Source organism: Leucoraja erinacea, chromosome 8 (genome assembly GCF_028641065.1).
Source record: "Leucoraja erinacea ecotype New England chromosome 8, Leri_hhj_1, whole genome shotgun sequence".
Taxonomy (NCBI): domain Eukaryota; kingdom Metazoa; phylum Chordata; class Chondrichthyes; order Rajiformes; family Rajidae; genus Leucoraja; species Leucoraja erinaceus.
This window is the reverse complement of record NC_073384.1, coordinates 46,324,343-46,349,911: the sequence shown is the minus strand read 5'-3', so window position 1 is coordinate 46,349,911 and position 25,569 is coordinate 46,324,343. Positions and strand designations below refer to the sequence as shown.

The following is a 25,569-nucleotide window of genomic DNA, read 5'->3' as shown; positions in this document are numbered from 1 at the left end:
TAATTCCTGCACAAAAATACTTATGTTTCTGATGGGGGGTGCTAAGTTTGTCCAGGACTCTCCCAATGATGAAGCTATTTGACTAAGTCCATTCAACAGTCAATCAACAAAGTGAAATCGAGCCGGTGTCATCTTCCACACACAGGGCAAGAGGGACTCAGGCTGAGGCATGCAAGGCTAAAATGAAACTTGAGACAGGTCTTTACCAATCCTCTTATGTCTTTGCGCATGGGCTGTTTTGTCACTCAGGGACTGACAAATTATTCATCTCAGCAACACATAACAAGATGGTTGTCAATCACAGCAGAGTCTATTTTTGATGAGATTACACAAGCCAGGCAGATGCATTACTCAAAAGGTAGTTCCACTGATGTGTGAATATGACTCCGATTTCTACCACAGCCCTGCCAGATGGTTTTCAGTCTGTGAAATTTCAAGTTAAAAGAGAACGCTCGTCTATTGAAAAAAACAAAATCTACAAATGTGAGTCGCTCAGAATTTGCAATTCCTTCTTTTGTTTTATATTTCCTGTTCAATTAGCACCAGTCCATCAATCTTCTTTTTAATATTATGAAGCTGCTTCACTGGAAACAGATCTGTGAAGCAATGTAAATATGCTAACGTTAAATTACAAATTATTATACGAAGACTTCAAGAAACTGATGATCCTGTCTTTTCACTTCAAATGAAATTGTAACATTATCGGCGCTTTTTTTGTGACAGTACGTGTTGGTACAGCGTACCGGCACCTCTATAAAGGTAAAAACTATATTAATGTACAGCAGTCAACTATGAACTGTTATGTGCATGCTGGCACCTTTTTGTCTACTAAAAAAACACTGAACTTCATAATGTATTTTTGTTAACACTAATGAGATGTGTCCACTGTTTTAAAGATTCACTGTGAATGCCATTGGTTGCGGTTGATATCTGTGCTCTACCACTTTTGAAAATGGTAACCAGATTGGAGTATATAATGTTCAACCAATCCAGCATCGGTGAGGAGAGCCTGGCTGGATAACACAGCGTGTGATTGAGTGTTGGCTATTGCATTTCATTTCAGTGACAGATCTGTGCTACTCTTGTAGCCAGGCAAGCAACTGTCAAATGCTGCAAGAACAGTAAAAGTACAAAGCAGAGGATCAAATTGCAGCCAAAACTCTGAATGAATATTGATAATGAGCTTGGCTGTAACTAAACTAAGCAAAGCTGGCTAGTTGGAAGACAGAAACAGCAGTATGTTCGGGGTAGCTTTTACAGTAATTGTTCTCACCTCCATTTCTGATGTACAAAGTGGAGAATTCTGCATGCCTTTAACAGAAACCGAGTGTAAGTGATATTTTTTTCTTTGAGAATGGATGTAATTACACCAAATCTATTTCTCAGTTGATTCACTCTTGGAGAAGGATAAGAGCAAAGTAGCTGATAATTAATCTACAAATTAATTACAATAAATAATTAGTGTGTAGATGAACTGTTAGCAGGTGTGATTGTAGTTTGACAAAGTACAACATGCAGGCACCAAAGTCAGGCAAGGGAACAGCTACTTTTCGAATAGGATAATTTGTCCTGCATAATACATACAGAGCAATATATTGTTATTGTTATAAAGGTAGCAATAGTTATCTACATATATTGTCAATGCTATCAATCAACATTTGCATGCAGTGTAAAATTATATAGGTCGTTCATTATTTATAAAATACATATATACATGGTGAACAGCTATAAATCTGGTTGAACATAAAATTACTTTTATAATCTTTGCCAAAATACCACCACAAAATAAACTAGACTTAACAGCTCAACAGTATGTGCCCCTGATACCAATAAACATAATAAATGGCTTCTACAGCACCCTTTGTTTACAATGAACCTCACATCATGAAGTTCAATTATATATATCCATGAATAAACACATACATTACTCAACACCAATTATAATCTAAGGCTTAAAATATAGATCAATATCCTATCAACTTTTGGAATAATTGCAATTATGTTTTTAAAAATTGTCCCCAGATCATCTCAAAATTAGCAATCCCTATTTATTTTTTTCCTTAATGCTTCCCATCTTCTTATCCTTACACATGATTTAACACATTACAGCTCTCACTGTGGCTCCCTCTGAACACTGGACTTATCCCTTTCTCCTCTTACCCTATCAACACAAGGGAGTCATTGCCTCTGACCTTCCCTCTCTGCATAGTTAGCAGTGTTCACTGCTCAGCCAACATGGCTCTCAGCCTGTCGTGCTGAACATAGGCCATGTGTACTATTCAGGCATCAGTACGTGCAAACCTGAGATGACATCATGTCTAGGATGTTCATACTCTTTAAATGGCATGCCCACATCTACACAGCCCTCCCTCTAGATACCCAGCTCAAAATGTGCCAGATTCAGACCACTTAGCAACTCTTTGCACAGTTAACATTTTGAAGACACAACACCCCTTTCAAGGGCATCGGAGATGTCCTAATTCTTCAGGGAACGGGGGTTCCCCTCTTCAGCCATAGATGAGGCTCTCACCAGGGTCTCTTCTATACCCCGTGATTCTACTCTCTCTCCCCATCCACCCACTCGTACCAAGGGCAGAGTCCCCCTTGTCCTCACCTTCCACCCCACCAGCCGTCACTGCAAGGTGACTTGGATAGGCTGGGTGAGTGGGCAAATGTTTGGCAGATGCAGTTTAATGTGGATAAATGTGAGGTTATCCATTTTGGTGGCAAAAACGGGAAAGCAGATTATTATCTAAATGGTGGCCGATTGGGAAAAGGGGGAGATGCAGCGAGACCTGGGTGTCATGGTACACCAGTCATTGAAGGTAGGCATGCAGGTGCAGCAGGCAGTAAAGAAAGCGAATGGCATGTTGGCTTTCATAGCAAGAGGATTTGAGTATAGGAGCAGGGAGGTTCTACTGCAGTTGTATAGGGTCTTGGTGAGACCACACCTGGAGTATTGCGTGCAGTTTTGGTCTCCAAATCTGAGGAAGGACATTATTGCCATAGAGGGAGTGCAGAGAAGATTCGCCAGACTGATTCCTGGGATGTCAGGACTGTCTTATGTAGAAAGACTGGATAGACTTGGTTTATACTCTCTAGAATTTAGGAGATTGAGAGGGGATCTTATAGAAACTTACAAAATCTTAAGGGGTTGGACAGGCTAGACGCAGGAAGATTGTTCCCGATGTTGGGGAAGTCCAGGACAAGGGGTCACAGCTTAAGGATAAGGGGGAAATCCTTTAACACCGAGATAAGGAGAACTTGTTTCACACAGAGAGTGGTGAATCTCTGGAACTCTCTGCCACAGAGGGTAGTTGAGGCCAGTTCATTGGCTATATTTAAGAGGGAGTTAGATGTGGCCCTTGTGGCCAAGGGGATCAGAGGGTATGGAGAGAAGGCAGGTACGGGATACTGAGTTGGATGATCAGCCATGATCATATTAAATGGCGGTGCAGGCTCGAAGGGCCGATTCGGCCTACTCCTGCACCTAATTTCTATGTTTCTATGTTTCTATGTCACGTACAACAAATAATCCTCCGTCATTTTCGCCACCTCCAACGTGACCCCACCACTCGCCACATCTTCCCATCTCCTCCCCTGTGTGCTTTCCGCAGAGACCGCTCCATCCGTAACTCCCTGGTCAATTTGTCCCTTCCCACCCGTACTACCCCCTCTCCTGGCACTTTCCCTTGCAACTGCAAGAAATGCTACACTTGTCGCTTTACCTGCCCTTGACTCCATCCAAGGACCCAAGCAGTCTTTCCAGGTGCGGCAGAGGTTCACCTGGACCTCCTCCAACCTCATCTATTGCATCGTCTGCGCTAGATGTCAGCTGCTCTACATTGGTGAGACCAAGCATAGGCTTGGCGATCGCTTTGCCGAACACCTCCGCTCGGTTCGTAATATCCAACCTGATCTCCCGGTGGCTCAGCACTTCAACTCCCCCTCCCATTCCGAATCCGACCTTTCTGTCCTGGGCATCCTCCAAGGCCAGAGTGAAGACCACCTCATATTTCGAGATTGGAGGAGCAGCACCTCATATTTCGCTTGGGCAGTTTGCACCCCAGCGGCATGAACATTAACGTCTCTAATTTCAGGTAGTCCTTACTATCCCCTCCGCTTCTCAGTCTGAAGAAGGGTTTCGGCTCGAAACATTGCCTATTTCCTTCGCTCCATAGATGTTGCCTCACCCGCTGAGTTTCTCCAGCATTTTTGTCTACCTTCGATTTTCCAGCATCTGTAGTTCCTTCTTAAGCATAACCCCTTCCAAGGACTGGGATAGCCTCTCCCACCAAAATAACTTCAACAGGAATTTGCATGTTCCCCCTCTGACCATGTGGGTTTTTTCCAGGCGCTCTGGTTTCCTCCCACATTCAAAAGACATGCAGGATTGTTGATTAATTGGCTTCTGCAAATGGTCCCTAGTGTGTAGGATGGAACTAATGTGCTGGTGATAATTGGACATGCAGACTCGGTGGGCTGAAGGGCCTGTCTCCATGCTGTATTTCTAAATTAAACTAAGTTCTGTGTATAGTATTGGTCTCCTTTTATAAGGAAGTTAATACTCTGCATTCACTTCGGTGAAGGCTTAAGGGCCTGTCCCACTTTCCCGAGTTATTCACGAATTCTCCTGAGTTATTCATGAATTCTCCCGAGTTTTCAAACTCGCAGAATGTTCGTAACGAGTCCGCAGGAGTCCGTGGATATATCTTAGCAGCTCTTTACGCCAGCCGTATGTACTCGGGGCATCAGCTAAGTCGGGGCGTTTTTTCCAGCCTGATTAAAAATGTCCACGAGTAAATAAATAGCCCCGAGTACCTACGGCTGGTATAATGAGCCGCTACGATATATCCACGGACTCGTACGGATTCATTATGAACCTTCTGCGAGTTTGAAAACTCAGGAGAATTCGTAAATAACTCGGGAAAGTGGGACAGGCCCTTTACTAGACTGATCAAAACACAAAGTGCTCGAGCAATTGAATGGATCAGGCACCATCTGGAGAGGGAATGGACAGGTGATGAGTTGAGTTGGGATCTTTCTTTGGATATTTGCAATGGGTGGATTATCTCATGGGGAAAGTTGGGCATGCTAAGCTTACATCCACTGGTGCTGAAAGGATTGAGGGAGACTTGATTGATACAAGAACCTGAGGGGTCTTAACTGGGTGGATGTTTACTCTAGAATCTAGAACTAGATTTTTCCTCTAAATTAAGGGATTGTCCATTTAAAGCAGACCTGATAGACATGGAATGCTGGAGTAACTCAGCAGGATAGGCAGCATCTCTGGAGAGAAGAAATGTGTGATGTTTCGGGTCGAGACCCTGCTTCAGACTCGACCCGACTTGAAAAGTCATCCATTGCTTCTATCCAGAGATGCTGCCTGTCCCGCTGAGGTACTCTAGCATTTTGTGTCTATCTTCAGCGTAAATCCTTCCTACATAAAGCAGAGTTGAGGCAGACATACTTGATAAGGACGGTGAAATGTTACCAGGGTTAAATGGTTATGTGGAATTTAGATTACAATCAAATTAATCATGAGCTTATGGTTAATCATGATTTCATATGTATATTTGCCTGTACAGATCTCTGTCTTGAATATATTCAGTGGCTGAACCTGCATAGCCCTGAACCTGGGTAGGGTTCACTCTGCTCTGAATAGATAAATTTCTTCTCAACTCAGTTGATCTCTTATATTGATACTATGACCCCTGATTCTGGACATCCCAATTAATCAAAGCACCCTCCTTGCATTTACAATACTTTTAAGAATTCACCTCAACATGCTACTTGCCATTGCACGACAGCCATTGGATGTCCATTATTGAATTGTTTAGTAATCTCTTGTGAGTACAGTCTTCACATACTTGGACTGAACCTCTGATTCTCCTCCTCTCTGGACCCTAGTCAAAAGGCCGAAGCCATGCACTTAGTTTAAGATGGCTCTCCACTGGGACTTTGTCCCTATACACTCAAAGTCAACAAGGATGGGCAACTTTCCCAACACTCACCTTTTGAGGGACATGCGTGTGAGCTGAAAGTAGACCACTCCGCCTTTACAATCACTGTGGATTTATTCCGTGCATGCACCCATGGTCCTGTCTTGATCACAACTATGTTTAATTTAGTTTATTATCATGCGTACCAAGGTACGGTGAAAAGTTGTTTTTGCCTGCTAACCAGCCGGTCAAAGGACTATACATTATTAAAATCAGCTGTCCAAAGTGTACAGAAACAAGATAAAGGGTATCATCTTTAGTGCAAGATAAAGTCCAGTAAAGTCTGATTAAAGATAATTCAAAGGCCTCCAATGGGGTAGATGAGAGGTCAGGACCACTCACTGTCGGTGAGAAGATGGTTCAGTTGCCCAATAGCAGCCAGGAAGAAGCTGTCCCTGTATCTGGAGGTATGCATTTTCACACTTCTGTAACTCTTGCCTGAATGGAGAGGGGAGATGAGGGAGTGAATGGGGTGAGACTCGTCTGTGATTATGCTGGTGGCCTAGCCGAGGTAGCGTGGTGAAAATGAAGTCAATGAAAAGTTTGGGTGATGGTCTGGGCTGCCTCCACAATCCTCTGCAATTTCTTGCGGTCTTGGATTCAAACTGATCCCTAATGGCAGATAGTGCACCTCACAAAATTCTCTGGCCACACTGAATTAAAATGTCACATCAAAATCCGAACAATCCACAAGCTATGTTTGTTAGTACCTCATATGGGTCCAAACCTATTCTTGCCAATGCCTTTCCCACTGAGTTACTCCAGCATTTTGTGTCTATCTTCAGTGTATACTGGCATCTGCAATTCCCTTCCTCTCTTCACATTTGGCTATGTTGCTCTGTTCTCTCTCTGAACCTTGCTATATTAATTTGATCTCAGAAATATCTCTACCGGTTGCATGGGCAGAGCAGACGGCAAGGATCTCTCATTCCTTTCCAGCTCACCCACATGTGCAGTGCATCCACCACTTGCCATCATTACAGCTCTATTTAGACAATCCCATTTTCTTTTCTCTTGAACACTTGGGAGATTAGTGCAGGGGTTCCCAACCTTTTTTGTCCCGTTTACCCCTGGCAACTTTAATAGCACATAACAATGTTATTTCACTTAGCTATGAACAGATACCGGTTTACCAGAACCAAACACAGTTAGACAATGAGAAAAAATATGTACAAATCCAGAATCAACAAATTTACCCCCTGGGTAGGCAAAATGTACCTCATGGGGGTAAATTTATCCCGGGTTGGGAACCCTTGGATTAGTGCATTACTTGCTCAGCAATAATATCACAAACCCTAATGCTTGTGTGGCACATATTAAAGACTGGAAAAATATCCAGATTAGACATCAAGCATCAAGTATTGATGGCCAACAGCCAAGCATCAAGTATTGATGGCCAACAGCATCCAATAAACTGCAGTGGATGATGCAACAATATATCCAGGGTCATACCATATGGTATATCCAGATCTCAAGCCCACACATAAAGCACAATCCACATTAAACTCACATGGCACAATGTGATCATAATTGGCGTTCGGCCTTGTTGTTTATCTGAACAAGATTCCAGGGTAGCAAGGATCCTCCTGACTTGAAGGAATATGGGTCATTCAGCACCTCTGCCCTCATCTGCTCACCTCATCTGCCATCTCTTGGTCTGTGTTATTCCCCTGTCCCTTTCCCCAACCATCCCTCTCTCCTTGGCCATGACTCCATGGTGTCGATCACAGGATCACATGGATGGTGGGGGTTGCAATTCACGTGGTCCCTGCTATTGTGCATGTGCTACTTTTTGTGGAGTCAAATACGCTGGACTCCAGTAACACAGGCATTTTGACAAAAAGGTCCCTCTTGCCATGCAATAAGAAAGTGATGAAATTGCTTGCTGTGTAAAGAACTCATCAACTCCCTTTGGGCATGTAAAGTGATTGATACAGTTGATGCCTCTCCAGGGAGCCTGAAATGAGACTGAGGCCGACCTGTGCAATGATTGGACCCACCATGCCTATCTCAAGAGACTGGCTAGAACATACAGCATAAATCTTTTGCTGCTTCCCTGGTGAATTGAAATGCCAACTTGCTCTGACAAGTCCATGAATGTTCACCATTACTGTACATTTGGTTGGCTGGGTACTCTTTCCTGTACAAACAGCTATGCAAGAGACTGTCTCCAGGATTAGGAAGCTGCATCCAGTCAGTTGGAAGCAGTTCCAGGAATTTCAAAGACTGTTGTTTAAAAAAACTCAAGGATACAAATTAATCTACAACAATAACAGGAGATTGGAGGCAAGATCCATGGTTTTCCTATAAACATCAAGCTACTTTTAGCATCTAGGTCTCTACTTGTCGATTGATGATAAAGTACATCTTTTCCCAGTGAAAGCAATGAGTTCCCAGAGAGGTATAGGCATAAACCATAAGATATAGGAGCAGAATTAGGGAATTTGGTCCATCGAGTCTATTCCATCACTCGATCATGGCTGATCGATGGGTCATATTTTGAAGAGGAGAATAGAGGGATGTGAAATTGGACAATAAGTATGTTTTAGTTTTAGATTTAGAGATACAGACCCTTCAGCCCACCGAGACCACGCTGACCAGCGATCGTCCTCACACTAGTTCCATTCTACACATTAGGGACAATTTATACAAGCCAATTAACCAACAAGTGTGCATGTCTTTGGAACATGGAAGGAAACAGGAGCACCTAGAGGAAACCAATGCATCACATGGAGAACCTGTAGTCATGATTGAACACGGGTCTCTAGCGCTGTAAAGCTGCAACTCTACCGCTGCGCCACTGTGCGGCCCTTCTTCATATGATGGATGCGTTGTACTCTACTTGCTGGGAAATGAACTGCCAGTCCTCAGAGATGAAAATACACCTGCCAGATGGTTTTGGTGGAATTCTCGGCATCAGACACAGAGCTGAGAAAAGGATGAAAAAGCAGGTGCAGGTCAATTCCACGAAACTTACTGGTCTCTAAAGCGAGCTTCAAACAGTGGAGCTCTCGGATGTGACTGTCCTTCCAGAAATAAACAGAGCTCCGGAATAGTCTTTCACACAATGGAAGTGACATAGTTTATCTGTCCATCGTATTTGCCAATCTTAAAATAGAATCAGATGTCTTAATATCATTTAATTAGATAGGGGTTCCAAGGACGAAATATTTCATTTTTAAATATAAGATTCTTAATGGGCAAAATCAACATTGTAACAGATGTGACTTTAAGTTTATTTTGATGTAAATAAAATCTTGGCATATCTGATCATGACAAGAATTAGCAAACAGGCTCCGCTGCAGGAGTTGCTGAATCCCGTTGATTTAAGTGGCTTCTTTGGATAAAGACTAGGAGGAGAAAGAACCCAACAAATCAATACAAGAAAGGCAGAATGTTAATACAAAGAACTGCAGGTACTGGTTTACAACAGAAGATACAAAGGCTGGAGTAACTCAACGGATCAGGAAGCATCCCTGGGGATAGTGGATAGATGACGTTTCGGGTCGGGACCCTTCTTCAGACTCTTCTTCTACCGCAAGAAAGGCAAACTTGGGTTTACACAGAGCTATTAACACCCTGTTCAGAGTATCCCAAAGTGCTTTTCGAACAATGAAGTCAAGTGAGGTAAGAGTGTATTATTGTGCCTGAAATTGAACAGGAACAACGAAATTATTACTTGCAGCAGCACAACAGATATGTAAACATCATAGTCTGTAAACACCATAGTAAACAACAAAAAATACTAAATATATAACATATTTCTATTTGAAATCAAAGTATCTTTGAGGAAAAATGTTGTCCAATTTGTTCATTGTGAGTAGGAATGAAACAAGAGCTGAATAATCTCTTTAAGTGACGTTAACTGAGAGGTAATCATTGGCCAAGGCAACCACAAGTCCTTTTTCAAAATAGTGCCTTGGAATCTTGAGATCCCATCAAAATGATGGTATCGTAAATAATGTAGCACTCCCTCAGTAGAGCGTTGAGCCCCATCTGTGTTTGAGTGGTTTTGAATGCACAAACATCTGACCCAAAGACAAGTTTGTTACCAAATGAGCAATGTCAGCCACTCCTGTCATGTTTCTCTAATCCGCAGCCGTTTTGCCTGAGGCCCCAACAATACCCAACTGGGTTAAAGAGAAACATTACCTTTGTTTAGTGCTTGGTTTCAGGAATGATTGATCCTACTGACAATGTAATCAACTCCCTCAGGTATCAATCATCTTCGTTTAGTACTGAAGGTTCGAGGCCTGCAAAAGGTTCAGACATATTCCCCGAAGACGCAGGTTCCACTGAGACATAACACAGATAAAAAGGGCAGAATTCCCCTTGGAAACAAAGGAACTACCACGACATATCCTTTAGTTAGATTTGAGTGGATGGAGGAAGATCATCAGAAATCAAAAGCCTGGGATAAAATCCCTGCAAAATCACATTGTGTACCAAGACAAATTAGGGCGTCTTTTTCTTCAGCATTAGGAATGTAGCAGCCTGGAAACATCAGGGAGACCTCACACAGTTTAGGCTATGAAACCTAGAACTTGCTTTGTACCTTAAAAAGCATGTTGTAATGGCAACATGAGTGGTTTGTGTAAGTTTGGCTTGTAGACCCGGTACATCCAGTTCAGAGCATCATATGCATTAAATATGCCATTGCACAGAAAATGCATACAAAGAGCTTTCCTCAACTGCCCCTGATACATTGCCTACAAAAATACTGAGGGTTGTTTGATATATAGGCCTGGAGTCTGACCGTAAATGCCTAGTCAAGGAGCAGAGGCACGCTATGGTTCTCCAGCATTATTGCAGCCAGTGCCTTGAATATTGGACCAGTTTAGACTGACACAGGAGTCATGAGCTCACTCAGCTGAATGGTGATTGTTGGCCGAAGAAAGGTCAAATAAGGTAGAGGGCATTCGGCACACCGAGTCCATGCCAACCAGCGATCCCCGTACACTAACACTATCCTACACTAGATAGATAGATAGATAGATAGATAGATAGATAGATAGATAGATAGATAGATAGATAGATAGATAGATAGATAGATAGATAGATAGATAGATAGATAGATAGATCCTTTATTGTCATTCAGACCTTTCGGTCTGGACTATTTACAATTTTATCACGATAATTAGCCTACAAACCCGTACGCCTTTGGAGTGTAGGAGAAAACAGGAGCATCCGGAGAACGTACCAACTTCATACAGGTCTCGGGGAGAACGTACCAACTTCATACAGACAGCACTCGAGGCAGAATCAAACCCAGGCCTCTGACACTGTAAGGCAGCAATTCTACTGCTGTGCCAGCTTGCCACCTCACAGCATGGAAACAGGCCTTTTGACCCAACTTGTCCATGCCAACAAAGATGCACCATCCTACCTGCCCACGTTTAAGTCATATGCCACTAAAATATGATTAATACAACAGTGGTTTGTACTCTCATTTGACTTTATTTTTAATTTTAATTTTTTTTCTTTCACTGTAAAATGTTTTTGAACATCAGAGACATTGAGAAAGATTGAGTAAATAAAGAACTGCAGATGCTGGTTTCCAAAAAAGCACCACCACTTATTTCCCCTCTATCCTGTGTAACCACCGGGATGTGCACCCATTTCCCACTGCCCTTCGACCTTTATTCCTTCCTCTGGCTTCACAATTCACACTTCTATCCTTATCTTGCATGCTTTGTATTTTCTTTTCTGGCCTTTGTCTAAACATCTGCCTGTCAAAATACCCCATGATCTGTATCAACCTATAACTCACCAGGGTTTGTCCTGCCTCTCCTCTTTCTCAGCTTTCACTTCCAAACCCCACCCTCACAATCAGTCTGAAGAAGGACCCAACCCGAGACATCACCTCGTCATCTATCCAGTTTCTCCAGAGATGTTGCCTGACCCACAGTTACTCCACCACATTGTGTTGCTTTTTTTCAGAAAAAATTTGACAAATGGCAAAACTGAAGATAGAGTTTTCCAATCTATCAAAGCTTCACGGGCCACCCACATCACTTGATTGCATATGTTTAGGCTGTGCAGGTCCCAAGGGTCTGGCAAAAATCATCTTGGACAGTAACATCGGCTTTATAAATCCGGAGAATGTAGGTTCGTAACAATTGGAAATGCAAGCAGTAGGGATGGCAGCAGGCCATGCAGAACTATATCAGGGCCAATCCTTCTCTATTTCCCTATTCTTGGCCAATGCAGATATGCTAAATGACACAAAATATGGTACGCCAGCTTATTGGCACACGCTGTTCCAAAACATCAGCCACCAATATTTTCCTCAAACAAAGTTTCTACTTGAGCCCACAAAAATATGGAAGATGTGTCTATTGTAATCATCCACTTTTGTAGGGGAATCAAGAACCAGAGGACATGGGTTTCATGTGAGAGGGATCAGAATGAATAGTAACCTGAAGGACAACACCTTCACTCAGAGGGTGGTGGGTATATGGAACGAATTGCCATAGGAGGAGGTTGAGGCAGGTACTAACAGCGTTTAGATGAAACTTGGACTGATACATGGATTGGAAAGGCTTAGAGGGATAGGGGCCAAACAGAGTCAAATGGAACTAGCTTAGATGGGGCATCTTGGTCAGCATGGATGAGTTAGGCAGAAGGGCCTGTTTCCATGCCGTGTGACTCACTGACACAATGCATATTTTTACCTCATAGGTTGAATGGGTTCAAGAAGGGTGACTATGATTGCTTTCAGAGGTGACAAGGGATGAGCAGTAAATGCCAACCTTGATACCCACATGCTGTGAATAAATTAAATCAATATAAATCCCTTTGCATGACAGACTTTAAATGGTAGAATGAGTCTGGAGAAGAATTAATTGCACTGAAGAATCTAAAGTGCACAGTTGCCACTAAATTAAACCTGCTGTTTGAAGAATTGCTCTTAAGTAGTTTTTCCTATACTTAGGTATTTTAGAAAATGTTTTAGACCATTAATTTTGGAGCCATTTCAGCTTGGCAATAACATTTTGTGTCTATCCTATAATTAACAGGAATTGTAGTAATTTTGAATGTTTTAAATTCCTTTGCAGATCTGAACTTCAGAATCATGCCATCGACTTAATTTGATCATCCAAGTCCATTTCACTGTGATTCAATTGGTGTACATGTGTAATTTAAAAATATTCCCATCATATTGATCTTATTTTCCCCAATGCATTTATGAATATGTCTTCCTACCTAAATCAAGCTTAGTTTAGAGATATAGCAAGGAAACAGGCTCATTGGCCCACTCAGTCCACGCCGACCATCAATCACCTGCTCATGTTAGCTCTTGATTTCACATCCTACACACTGGGGGCAATTTACAGAAGCTAATTAACTTACAAAGTTGTATGTCTTTGGACTGTGGGAGAAAACCTGAGCATCCGGAGATAACCCACACAGTCTCAGGGAGAATGTACAAACTCAACACAGACAGCACCCAAGGTCAGGATGGAACCCGGGTCTCTGGTACTGGGAGGCAGCAGTTCTACTGCTGTGACACCCGAAATGTTGTTTTCTCTTTGTGCACAATTATGAACAGTGAACATTTCAAGCTCCACTACCATGTGGATTGTGACAGTATAGCCCCACACTATCCTCACCCAACTCCCACACATGGATCTTTTCCGCAGATGTCACTGAGGATCAGAGACAGCAACCTCGTCTTGTTTTCCACTCCTTAGCCTAGTGCAGCTGGAACTTCTTGCCTCAATGCCACTGCTGTCCTCCATGAGATAACTAATGAAGCACAAATCAAGAACAGAACTGATCCATGTGGTTGGGGTGGAAGATTGCAACCATCACGTGGTCCGCCCTGTTTCGACGAATGCAATTAACCCAGCGTGCACGATCAAATAAGATCAATTAGAACAAGTTGCCCTACAACTTTAGGCTGTGCACGCCATACTCAAGAAGAAGATCCATGTAGGCCAGTTTTGTGGTTCCTTCCTTGCCATTGGATGAACAATGGGCCAAAAGCTTTCACTCTCGAGTTAAAAGCATATATATTTTCCTTTGACCTCATAGCAGGGAACTTTATAACAATTTGCATCAAAAAATCTTCTTGTTAGTTGGCAGCCACTGAGGATTCCTCAGCAGAGCATCCCTGGCACCTGTTGTTCACTGCTGGACAATAAGTGTCAGGGAATTGAAAGCAGGCACTTGGCTTTAAAAGTAGCCTGACCCAATTAAGGGTTGGAAGTTTTTCAGGAATTCCTGGAATGAAAGGCTTTGGTCCCCAAAATTTGGCACTGATGTACCTATTGATTAAAATTTGAAAATGCCATCTCTAAATTTTGTAATTGATCCAAATCTGCTCAATATGATCAAATTTCCACTTGAAACGATGTTAAAATCTCAAAGTAGGAAAGCAGGGTTGCAGTAAGATTTGTGCTTTGGCTGGTAATTACTCAAAATCCTACTTTATCTGGAGTAAATCATGCAATCAATCACTTCTCCCAAACTCACACCAGTTCCAAGATTGCTTCATCCACATGTGTGATCCAAGTTGGGGAATTTGACATTTTCCATGCCAAACGCATCACTAATCGTGCATCCCACCCGCATGGATATAACTTGGAGTAAAACTCGGAAGCAAGAACTGCAGAGAAACTGGAGAGAATCGAATACTTTTATATAAAGCAATAAAAAGCGAACTGCAGATGCTGGTCTATACCAAAGATAGACACGAAATGCTGGGGTAACTCAGCATTGTTGAAGAAAATGGATAGTTAATGTTCCGGGTCAGGATGTCTTCCTCAGACATCAAATATCTGGAAATATACTAAAATATATTCTACAATATATAACAATATATAAAAGGACATTAGAATCATACCGTTTGCTGTTTTTGCTATCCCATATCTAAAGGGATTTGATATTGGTTGATGCGTCTGGGTAACTCCAGAACTGACTGAAGGCAGCTCGCACATCTTACAAAGTCTTCAGAGGCCGCTGTAATTAACTGGACATGTTTTCCTTTGCATTTAGCTGCTCATCAGTGGTTACTCTGCTGAAAGAACTTCTTAAGGGCCAGTCCCACTTACGTGTCCTTGGCACGAAAATTACGTGACCTCGTGGTCGCGTTGAGCCACGATGGTCCTGCGAAGGTCGGGCACAATTACATGTGTACGCACAGCTGTCTGGAGCGCCTGACGTCATTTGAAGATGGACACAAAGCTGGAGTAACTCAGCAGGACCGGCAGCATCTCCGGAGAAGCAATGGGTGACGTTTCGTGTCGAGACTCTTCTTCAGTCTGAAAAGAAGGGTCTTGACCTGAAATGTCACCCATGGCATCTCTCCAGAGATGCTGCCGGTCCCGCTGAGTTACTCCTGCATTTTGTGTCTATCTTCAATTTTCTTGGCCCCGCTCTGGGAGTAGATATGGGGGCGGAGACGGACCACAATGGCTGTGAGCCCCAGGCCGAGCTCAGCGATTATTGGCCTGCTTCAGCTGCCGTTGAAGGTGAGACGTTCCGTCATGCCAGGGTCTTGGGCCTGTCCCACTTTGGCCGTCAGTTCCGTGACAGGCCGTTGGTGTGCAAAGATTGTGGGGCTGGAAACTGGAAGTATCCTGAGCTAATTCTGCCTTCACCATCATCTATTGCGACAAGTGATGGCTTCCACTGATTGTTGCCGGAAGCTTGTGTCCATTTCAGCACGGACGATGACAGCAAGGTCAACATTTGTAACAAGATGGACACGAAAAGAAGAAGACCTCTGTAAATCAACATAACCAGTCCACTACTAAACATTGTTAGCAGCAAAACTGGTGGTAAGATTGGCTTCTCACACTGATAGCAGCTGAGTGCAGTACAATGAAAGCCCAAAACACCAACATTGCTGTGAGAATGCGTCTTTAAAAAACAGACTCTGTTGCCTGCACCAATTTGCTGACACCATCTATGTACGTCTGTGAGGTGAGGAGACTTGGTCATTGGGTGCAATATGCTGCATAACCTACCTGACCAAAGCTAAAATCCAGCATTGGTGATGAAGCAGCAAGCAGATCACGACCCTGAAGGACATGAGACAGAGCCTAGAGAGCAGGAGGCGCAAATGGGAGGCTCTCAGGGGCAATCCTTAATGAATGGTATCTCCCATCTCCCACCAGAACAAAAGGCCATCTGCTTGGCCTATAATGGACTCCCTCATAAGTTGATGATTTCAGTCAGGAGTTGTTTGAACCATACACCCCTAAAGCTACCCAAGTGGCCATCTGCACACTAATATCCTTAAAACCAACACAATGCATATGTAACCTGCCTTGACTGCACCTTTCCTATAACATGGTGCCCAAAACGGAACACAATACTCTAAACTGTGGACTTATATAACTGCAACATGACCTTCCCAAACTCTATACATTATGGTATTATTGTTTACCTCCCCTAAATTTAGCCATCAATGGATGATTCCTAAATCCTACAACTTTAATGCGTTAATATAAAAAGTCGCTGTCTTCCTTGATCTGTGCAACCTAGTTTAAGAACCCTGATCTCCACCCAAAATGTACTTTCCTTGGATCATTCCATGTTGAAAGTATAAACATTGATGGAGATCAAGAACTCTTTGGACTGATGTTCAACATTGCAGTGTGCAGGAAGATGCATTGCAGGGCTAACATTTCAAAACCAATGAAGTTCCGATCATTCAACAATGAGAAATATTTTACAAGATTTTATTGGGCTTCACTTTCGGACTATTCCAAGGTCCATTATGGGACACAACATAATTGCACCTGATCATTCTAGTCACACTTGCCTGCACAAACTATCACTTCTCACCAATGATTCTTTACCTACTCCTCGTACTTTCAATCCCCTGCAACATTGAACTAATGCCATATCACCATGCAATCTCACTGATGTTTCTTTGAACATTTCCAAGCTAATAATTCACAATCTCCTGACAGAAAAATCAAATTCTCCTCATCTCAGAGATAAATTACAAACTATTTTCCTGAGATTATATTTTGCAATTGTGGAATCTGTTATGTTGTCTATATATTACATTGGTCAGTACACTGTCGAGAGTTAGGCTTATAGATGGTCATTTACATAGAGATGAATTATCTACGTATAATCTACACCATATCAGTTTTACATTTTGATTTGAATATACCATTGTGTTCCTTGCTGTGGTCCATCTTTCTTCTCTCAGTAATATTGAGGGCATTTAAACACTCTTACTCATGCCAAGTAATCTTCATTCCTCTACTAACTGACTCTGCATTAATCAATGCTTCCATTTTAACATTTGTGACTTGCTTTGCAGATCATCCAACTCCCAATCTCTGTAATCTCCCCATTCCTGGCAACCCTTTGATATACCAGAGTTTTGAAAAATCTGATCAATTGGTCATCCCCAAGTTTGATTACACTCTTAATAGTAGCCCAAGCTTCGCTTGCCAGGCCATAAGATGCAGAATTGCTCACCTAAATCTTTTTGAATCATATCTTGTCTTTTGTTCTTTCAGGTGTTTGGTCAAACTTTTAATAATTTTTCCTTCTGTGGCTTAGCAACCGTTATTTGTTGATAATACTCCTGTGAAGGCTCAAAAGGTAGTTTGCTATATTAAAAGTTCTCTACATTTTAAATAGAAATTTTACTTAAAAAAATCAATCATGCATTCTCTGGTGTGCTATTTTTCATTTTCTGCAATTATCTGAATACAAATATTGAAACTGTTAAAACTATTAATAATTGATTCTGAAAAGGATGCACAGGAATTAAAAGCTTTTAAATTGAGTAATTTGCTATGTGTTTAAATTAGATAAGCATGTAGAATTCAATATCTTACATTTTAAAGAGGTATAATCATATAAATAATCAACCCAATTGATTATCTTCTAAACATATGCTCAATTAATTTAAAATTCAATAAAACAATTAGGATAGAAGTTCAAATGAAATATTAGTCAGGAAGATTACTATTGTCTTATCAAATACTCAAATGTGTTTCTAAATGGTGCTATTTAGTTTGATTTGCATAGGAACCTTTAATTACCAAATAGTACAATGTGTTTAATTGACAAAACAATTAAATAATTGGATGGTAAGGCTCAAAGAAGGGCAAATATTGGGTTTTATGCAATCAGGTCAATTGTTTTCTGAAGTAGGAAAGATAGTTTATTGTTCGCTTCCTTTTCCCACCTTGTTATTAATATTTTTGTTCCATCTCAGTTTTTAACATCTTTAAATGATTGAAGGCACTGCCACAAAAGTCAGCCAGTGTCTTCAAAGACCCATGCACCCTGGCCATTCTCTCATTTTACTCCTGCCATTGGGACGATGGTATACAGTAAGAGACTGAAAACCATGACCTACAAATTCAAGAACAGCTTCTTCCCAATAACAATCAGGCTAGTGAATACTACAAATACCAACTAAACTTTGAAATACACCATTCCTTCTCTCCTCGGATGCAGCCTGTCCCGCTGAGTTACTCCAGCATTTAGTATCTATCTTCGAACTACAAGCTGTTTAGGTGGCACTAGGGACTAAGGGCTTTTCTTTTGTTTACACTAATATTATTTTTAAACATTTATTAAACTTACTTTGTTTGTTTTATTATGTTTATCTACTGAGTACTGTGTTTACTGACCTGTTATGCTGCTGGAAGCACAAATTTAATTGTTCCGTTTCGGTACATATGACAATTGAATACCCCTGACTCTTGATCTTTATTTAAGGTAATTATCAACCACTATCGTTGAAATTTAGCCCAAGAGATGTAAAAAGAATTTCATGAACTACAGGGAAATTGTTAGTGACAGCTTCACACATCAGTGCATTTTCAGTTTGACCACACAATGCCCTGCTAATACAGCTGTTTAGGAGGCTGATATTTCAATTTTTAAGTAAATTTGCTATCCAACCACTGAAAGCTCATTCATCAAAATATCAAACTTGAACACTGATTAAAAACACAGGAAATCGTAAAATGGACCGAAGTCCCAACTTCTGAGAAAAATTAAAGAAACCAGAGGTACTCTTGAAATCCCAGGTGAAAGTTGCCAGGAAGAAAATCACATGCATTCATCAATGATGATGAGATTTTCAAAGTACGTCAAAGGTACTCAGTTGACGAGAAAAATTCATCCTGTCAAAGATTCATTTTGACTTACTGCAAACCCTGTTACCTGGCTTTTCTGTAACGTTTCAACAATTCCATCCTGCAGGCCTTCAAAGAAAAAAATCAAGATGTTTGCCAAGGAGCAAATATTGAAAAGAAAACAGTTTATTATACGTAAGTGATTCAACCTGTGATGACATGTTTCATATCCAGTTTGATTATACAAAAGAGATATTGCAGTTAAAATAATTATACATTGAATCTGTACAACTTGTCTGAATAAATGACTGAGAAACAATTCCTTGTATGGATCGTCTCTAACTTGAAGTTTTTCTGGTCTTGATGGGAAAGCAATTTACTCCTTTTCATTGCCTTTTTCTGTTTTCTTTAAAGCTGGCTTCTCTTTCCCCGATATGGCTGAAATCTGAAGAAAGGTCTCGACCCGAAATGTCACCTATCCAAATTCTCAAGAAATGCTGCCTGACCCACTGAGTGATTCCAGCAACTTGTGTGCATTTGATGGCTGATATCTTCTTTGGTAATTTTGTATTTTTAAGAGCATGCCAAACAAACTTTTGTTCGCATTTGCCTTCGTCATTCTGCAACTAACCATGAACAATTTGAGAGTTATTATTACACTTCCTTAAAAATCATTTGCTACTTGATTATTACTTGATTGGTAATTGTTCATTTTATAAATTTGGCATCTGTCATTCATGACACCGTTATAACAATGCAGCAAAGAAGCTCCGCGTGGGTTCAGAAGTTGATAGAGGGTGTGATCCTGATAAGGTCAGTTAATCAAATCAATAGCATTGTGTCCCAGTGCATCTTCACCAAGACACTGACAACTATTTTAGTGGAGGATGCACCTAATCTTGTTGGTGCAATGGGTATGCACAGTGTTGCAGCGATAGAGTTTCTGCCATACAGCACCAGAGATCTGGGTTCAATCCTAACTACGGGTGCTGTCTGTATGGAGTTTGCACAGAGTTTGTACTATCTCCGTTAGCGTGTGGATTTTCTCTGGGTGCTCTGTTTTCCTCCCACACTCCAAAGACGTACAGATTTGTAGGTTAATTGACTTCTGTAGAATGTAATTTGTCCCTAGTGTGTCGGATACTGCTAGTGTAAGGGATGATCGCTGGTGCGCCGAATGGCCTGCTTCAATGCTGTATCTCTAACGTGAGGATGCAATGAGCAATCAAGTTCAAGTTCAAGTTCAGTTTATTGTCATGTGTCCCTGTATAGGACAATGAAATTCTTGCTTTGCTTCAGCACACAGAACATAGTAGGCATTTACTACAAAACAGATAAGCGTGTCCATATACCATAATATAAATATATACACACAAATAAATAAACTGATACAGTGCAAATAACAGATAATGGGTTATTAATAATCAGAGTTTTGTCCGAGCCAGGTTTAATAGCCTGATGGCTGTGGGGAAGTAGCTATTCCTGAACCTGGTTGTTGCAGTCTTCAGGCTCCTGTACCTTCTACCTGAAGGTAGCAGGGAGATGAGCGTGTGGCCAGGATGATGTGGGTCTTTGATGATACTGCCAGCCTTTTTGAGGCAGTGATTGCGATAAATCCCCTCGATGGAAGGAAGGTCAGAGCCGATGATAGACTGGGCAGTGTTTACTGCTTTTTGTCCAATCAATTTTGTCCAATCCAATCATGAAACATGAGAGCAGCTGACCAGGGTAGGATCTCACCTTGCATTGGATGAGATGAGCCTAAAGATTGTAAGGAACAGGCTGAGGAGCACGTGGTCCCTTGATGCTCCGCTTTGCTATTTTCCAGATTAAGATGCAATTAAACCACAATTTGCCTGATCCCAATATGCTCTTCATATTCCTCGAATCTTAAATTAAATTGGTCTCAGCGTTAAATATACTGTATTACTGAACACCCAGAGACCTCTGAAGTACAGAATTCCAAAGAGTTATAGGTAAAGAAATTTCTCTTCTTCTCTTTTAAAATGTTGTTTCCTTAACGTGAGACAATACAACTAGTCCTTCCTCAACATGAGACCCTACACTCTAGTTCCAGACACCAGCTGGAAGAGAATCCTAGAATCCTAGAATCATACAACACAGTAACCAACCCTTTGGCTTCAACAAGTCACGATCTGTCAAGAAGTTATCAAGATTAACTCGACACTCATCCTATTTTATTCTTCCCATGTTCCCATCAACTTCCCCCTGGATTATAACACTCACCTACACACTAGGAGCTATTAAGAATAAGAGCCTAAGAATGTAGGAGCATGCATAGGCCACTCAGCTCCTCAAATCTATCTTGCCCTTCATGGGTGATCTGCCCCAGGTCATATCTCCCAGTTCACCATATTCCACAATTTGTTAATCTTTCAAACAAATTATTCATTTTCTCTTTAAATATCCCAAATTGAGTGAATTATAGTGATTCACCACCCTCAGCGAGAAGAAGTTCTGGAATGGTCATATAAAATTGGAAGCCTCAATTTTATATGACCATCCTCTTACCTAGTAACTATATCTCCTTTCACAACTTTCACAAGTGGGATTATTTCACCGTCTAACCCGCCATGTCCCCTCAGAATCTTACAGTTAGTTTAGTTTAGTTTAGTTTACAGATACAACATGGAAACAGGCCCTTCAGCCCACTGAGTTTGCGCCAACCAACAATCATCTGTACACTACTTCTATCTTATGCACGAGGGACAATTTACAGAGGCAAATTAACCGACAAACCTGCACGTCTTTGGATTGTGGGAGGAAATCGGAGCACCCAGAGAATATCTACGCGGTCACACAGAGAATAAACAAACTCCGTAAAGAATTTACCCGTAGCCTGGATCAAACCAACGTCACCTACGCTGTAAGGCAGCAACTGTACTGCTGTGCCACTGTGCCACCCTGTTTCAATAAGATCACACCTCACTCTTCTAATCTCCAAAATATGGATCCAATATCTTTAGTCACTTATGATCGGACAAACCTCTCATTCCATCAATTTTCAAATTAATATCTTTTGAACCACCTCTCAATGTCAGTATATCCTTTCTTACACAAGAAAACCAAGGAGGTGATGGTATTGCAGGTGTGATCAGGTCATCTACCAACCCACATGTCTTTGGGATGTGGGATGTCTGTTTCTAACCGGAAGCCTGGCAGTGGTTGAGCAGCCACAAGCTCAGCATCAGTTGGCCTCTGTGAACACACAGACTAGCTTCTAACACTTTTGAAAGGTATAAAACCATCATAGCGATTTCTTAAAGCACGGGTGTCCCAATTTCACAATATGTTTTGTGGACAGCCAAAATGGAAGCACCCACTTAAAACATCATAAATGGATGAAATCCATTCTCTAGATGGAAGTCTCATGTTCTCAGGTTAAGTTTGAGAATCAATATTCAGGCGAGGAGGTGAAGAGGGAGAAGAAGAAATGGCATTAAGTATAGGCCAGTCTGTGCATGATTGAAGGAAAAATCACATTTAAGGGTGACACTATCCAATTAATTTCTGTCCGTTTTTCTGGTGAGGTGGTGATAGAAATCTTGCAGTTAATAACTTGCCCAAGCTGTGATGTGGAGAATGCTCAGGCTAGGAACAAAGAGTCATAGAGCCATAGAGTCATACTGCATCGAAAACAGGCCCTTCAGCCCAACTTGCCCACACCAACCAACATATCCCATCTGCACTAGTCCCATTTGCTTGCATTTGTCCCATATCCCTCTAAACCTATCTTTTCCACATACCTGTCTATATTTTTCTTAAATGTTGTGCTGCCTCAACTACCTGCTCCAGCACCCCGTTCCGTCCACCCACCACCCTTGGTGTATAAAAAGTTATGCCTGGGGTACCTATTAAATCTTTCCCCCCTCACTTTAAACCTATGCCTTCTGGTTCTCGATTCCCATACTTTGGGCAAGAGATTCTGTGCGCTTACCAAATCTATTCCACTCATGGTTTCGTACACCTCTTTAAGATCACCCTATTTCCCCCTGCACTCCAAGGAATAGAATCCTAGCCAGCTCAACCTTTCCCTACATCTTAGACCTGGCAACATCCTCGCCAATCTTCTCTGCACCATTTACACCCTTGCAATCCTCAAAATATAATGGGGGAAGAAAAATTGCAAATTATTTAGTTATTACAAGATAAAGTAACAGATTGTGAGAAAGAAATGGGATTATAGCCTTACGAGGAAATAATTGCATATTATCTCCTAAAATTTGGAAAATAATGTTCTGAAATATAATCCAGATACAAATATTCCAATAGAAACAGCTGTTGAAAAATCACAAACAATTATGTCTCTGCAAATCACTTCATATTGAACTAATATTCACTATTACGCATGAATGATCTTGATCATCTACTTATTTTTAAAGAATGGATGTGGTTAACAAATATTTATCAATTATATTCTTGGTAAAATAGATTTCACCACTAAGATTTGCATTGCAACCCTAATTAAGAGTAGGATAAGGTTAATGTTTTTGAAATTACCATTAAAAACATACAATTTAAAAAAAATATGGAGTAGAAAGCATGCTCCAGAAATGCATATATTATTATTGTGGTTACCTGAAGTGCATGGTATCCAATTTATACATGTTAAACACTCATTACAACTGGAAGAGAAGCCAATGATTACATATAAAAGCATAAAACAATTATAGATTATAATCACAATGCATAGTCAATGTCATGTCATTGGTTCATACGTAAATCTCTAAAGACTTCATCGATCTTTTCATTTTGTTGCTTCATTTTATTAGCCAATAATTTTTGCAAATTTTTAAAAAGCGACATGAAAATTTGATGTGATCACATTGTCATATATTTAAATATAGCATAACTAAAGACTGCAAAGCTTTCAAACTTTTGACCCATTCTCTCATTTTGATCTCGCAACATCTTTTCTGTTTTTTTGTAAATAGTGAAATGTTCATCCCATCCTTGTCAACTTAAGAAGATAGCTGTATATTTTGGTAACCAAAACATTTCCTGATTAATGGCAGCCACTCACCAACCCCTTGACCTGACTGATGACAGCTAGCAAAAATAATGTTGTTATTATTTAAAACAAAGTACTACAAGATTCGTAGGAATCTCCATAGATTGCTTCTTAGGTGTTTTAAAACAACCGGATAAAATGGAATCTCTACCTCAAGGTTTAGACTGGCGAAGGAAATTGTTATTTTTTATCCATCAGGACAGCTTTTAGTGGATAGTTCTAATGCACAAGGTGTTTTCAGGAGTACACTAGCACTTGAAGTTCTTTGGCTGCCTTCATCAGTGTCAACTAATGTTTACACATGTACTCATCACACCATAACCTGCAGAGCAAAGAATCAGTGCAATATACCATATATCCCATTGGAAGTAAAACCACATAATAGTTGGAAAGATAAAGATCAGTGGCACCCATCTCCCAGATACATTTTAGCACTGAGTAATTTCCTGCCTTCTTCACAGTATGACCAAAATGCAATAGGATAAATAAACTTAAACCTACTCATCACCTTAATATCATTCTGTCACATTAATGAACGAGGCTCGAACATTTGTCAGTACAAACAATATATCCGACAAGGAAAGAATTTTACAGAAACTAGTTCCAGGAAGAATGAAATTGAATTAAATCACGATGTTATGAAAAAAGCATAGTCAAAAATTAACTTTTACTGTGCAGAAAAACTGGAAGTAGTTAGGTGAAGTTCTTCTCGGATAATTATCCTAATCAGAAGAGATAAGATGCTATCATTTCTTAAATATAATTACTTACAGTTGTCCTACCATGGTGATCCCCAGCTATGGAACATAGCAAATAGCTAACATTAAGTTAGTAGCTAAAGTTCTGAACAACAGATTGCTAGAAAAGAATTCCAATATATGTAATTATTTTTCTATCCAATTTCTTAGGAGTTGGAACACCTGAGTTACTGCTAGATATTAGATATTATCTTTGTACTTACCCTTTGCATCAAATCCCTAAATTATTCATCCATTTAAATGAAGTGGCTGCCAACTGCAGTACCACTAAATTATTGTATTTATGGAACAATTACAGCAGGACTGATTCTAATCAAATTTCACAGTAGGAGTATAGTAACATATAGACTGGATTTTACAATGTAAGTAGTATTCTTTATCAGCCCTAACATTTTGTGCTTGGCACTAGCAATGACATTTCTTACATTGGCTGCAAGATGTCTCTGATGTGCAATTTTTCTTTAAATAAACAGATCCTTCACTGGATCAACCAGGAGACCATGGCTGTGGAGCTAGCTGATCATATCTATGAAGGATCACATGTCTACTGTGCATGAAGTGCTGAATAGAAGAGTGTAGCAGGTTAGAAGAGTGCAGACAGGTGTTGGCTGCAACCTTCATTTAGGTGGCCTCATTTCCAACACTTCTAATAAAGTCTGATGTTTTACACAATCAGCAGTCTTGGCCATTGACCCAGATGTCTAAGCTAT

At 40.8% G+C, this 25,569-nt stretch overlaps 1 long non-coding RNA gene across 2 annotated transcripts; it reads left to right on the top strand.

Annotated features, from left to right (window-relative positions):
* On the top strand, positions 1–25,318 carry LOC129699656 (uncharacterized). 2 transcript variants are annotated; one of them, XR_008723899.1, is made up of 3 exons: positions 1–483; positions 19,197–19,264; positions 19,484–25,318. It is a non-coding gene; the product is annotated as an uncharacterized LOC129699656 (long non-coding RNA). The 2 variants fall into 2 exon arrangements; XR_008723900.1 differs by lacking the exon at positions 1–483 and adding an exon at positions 780–1,329.
* The last annotated feature ends 251 nt before the right edge of the window (positions 25,319–25,569 follow it).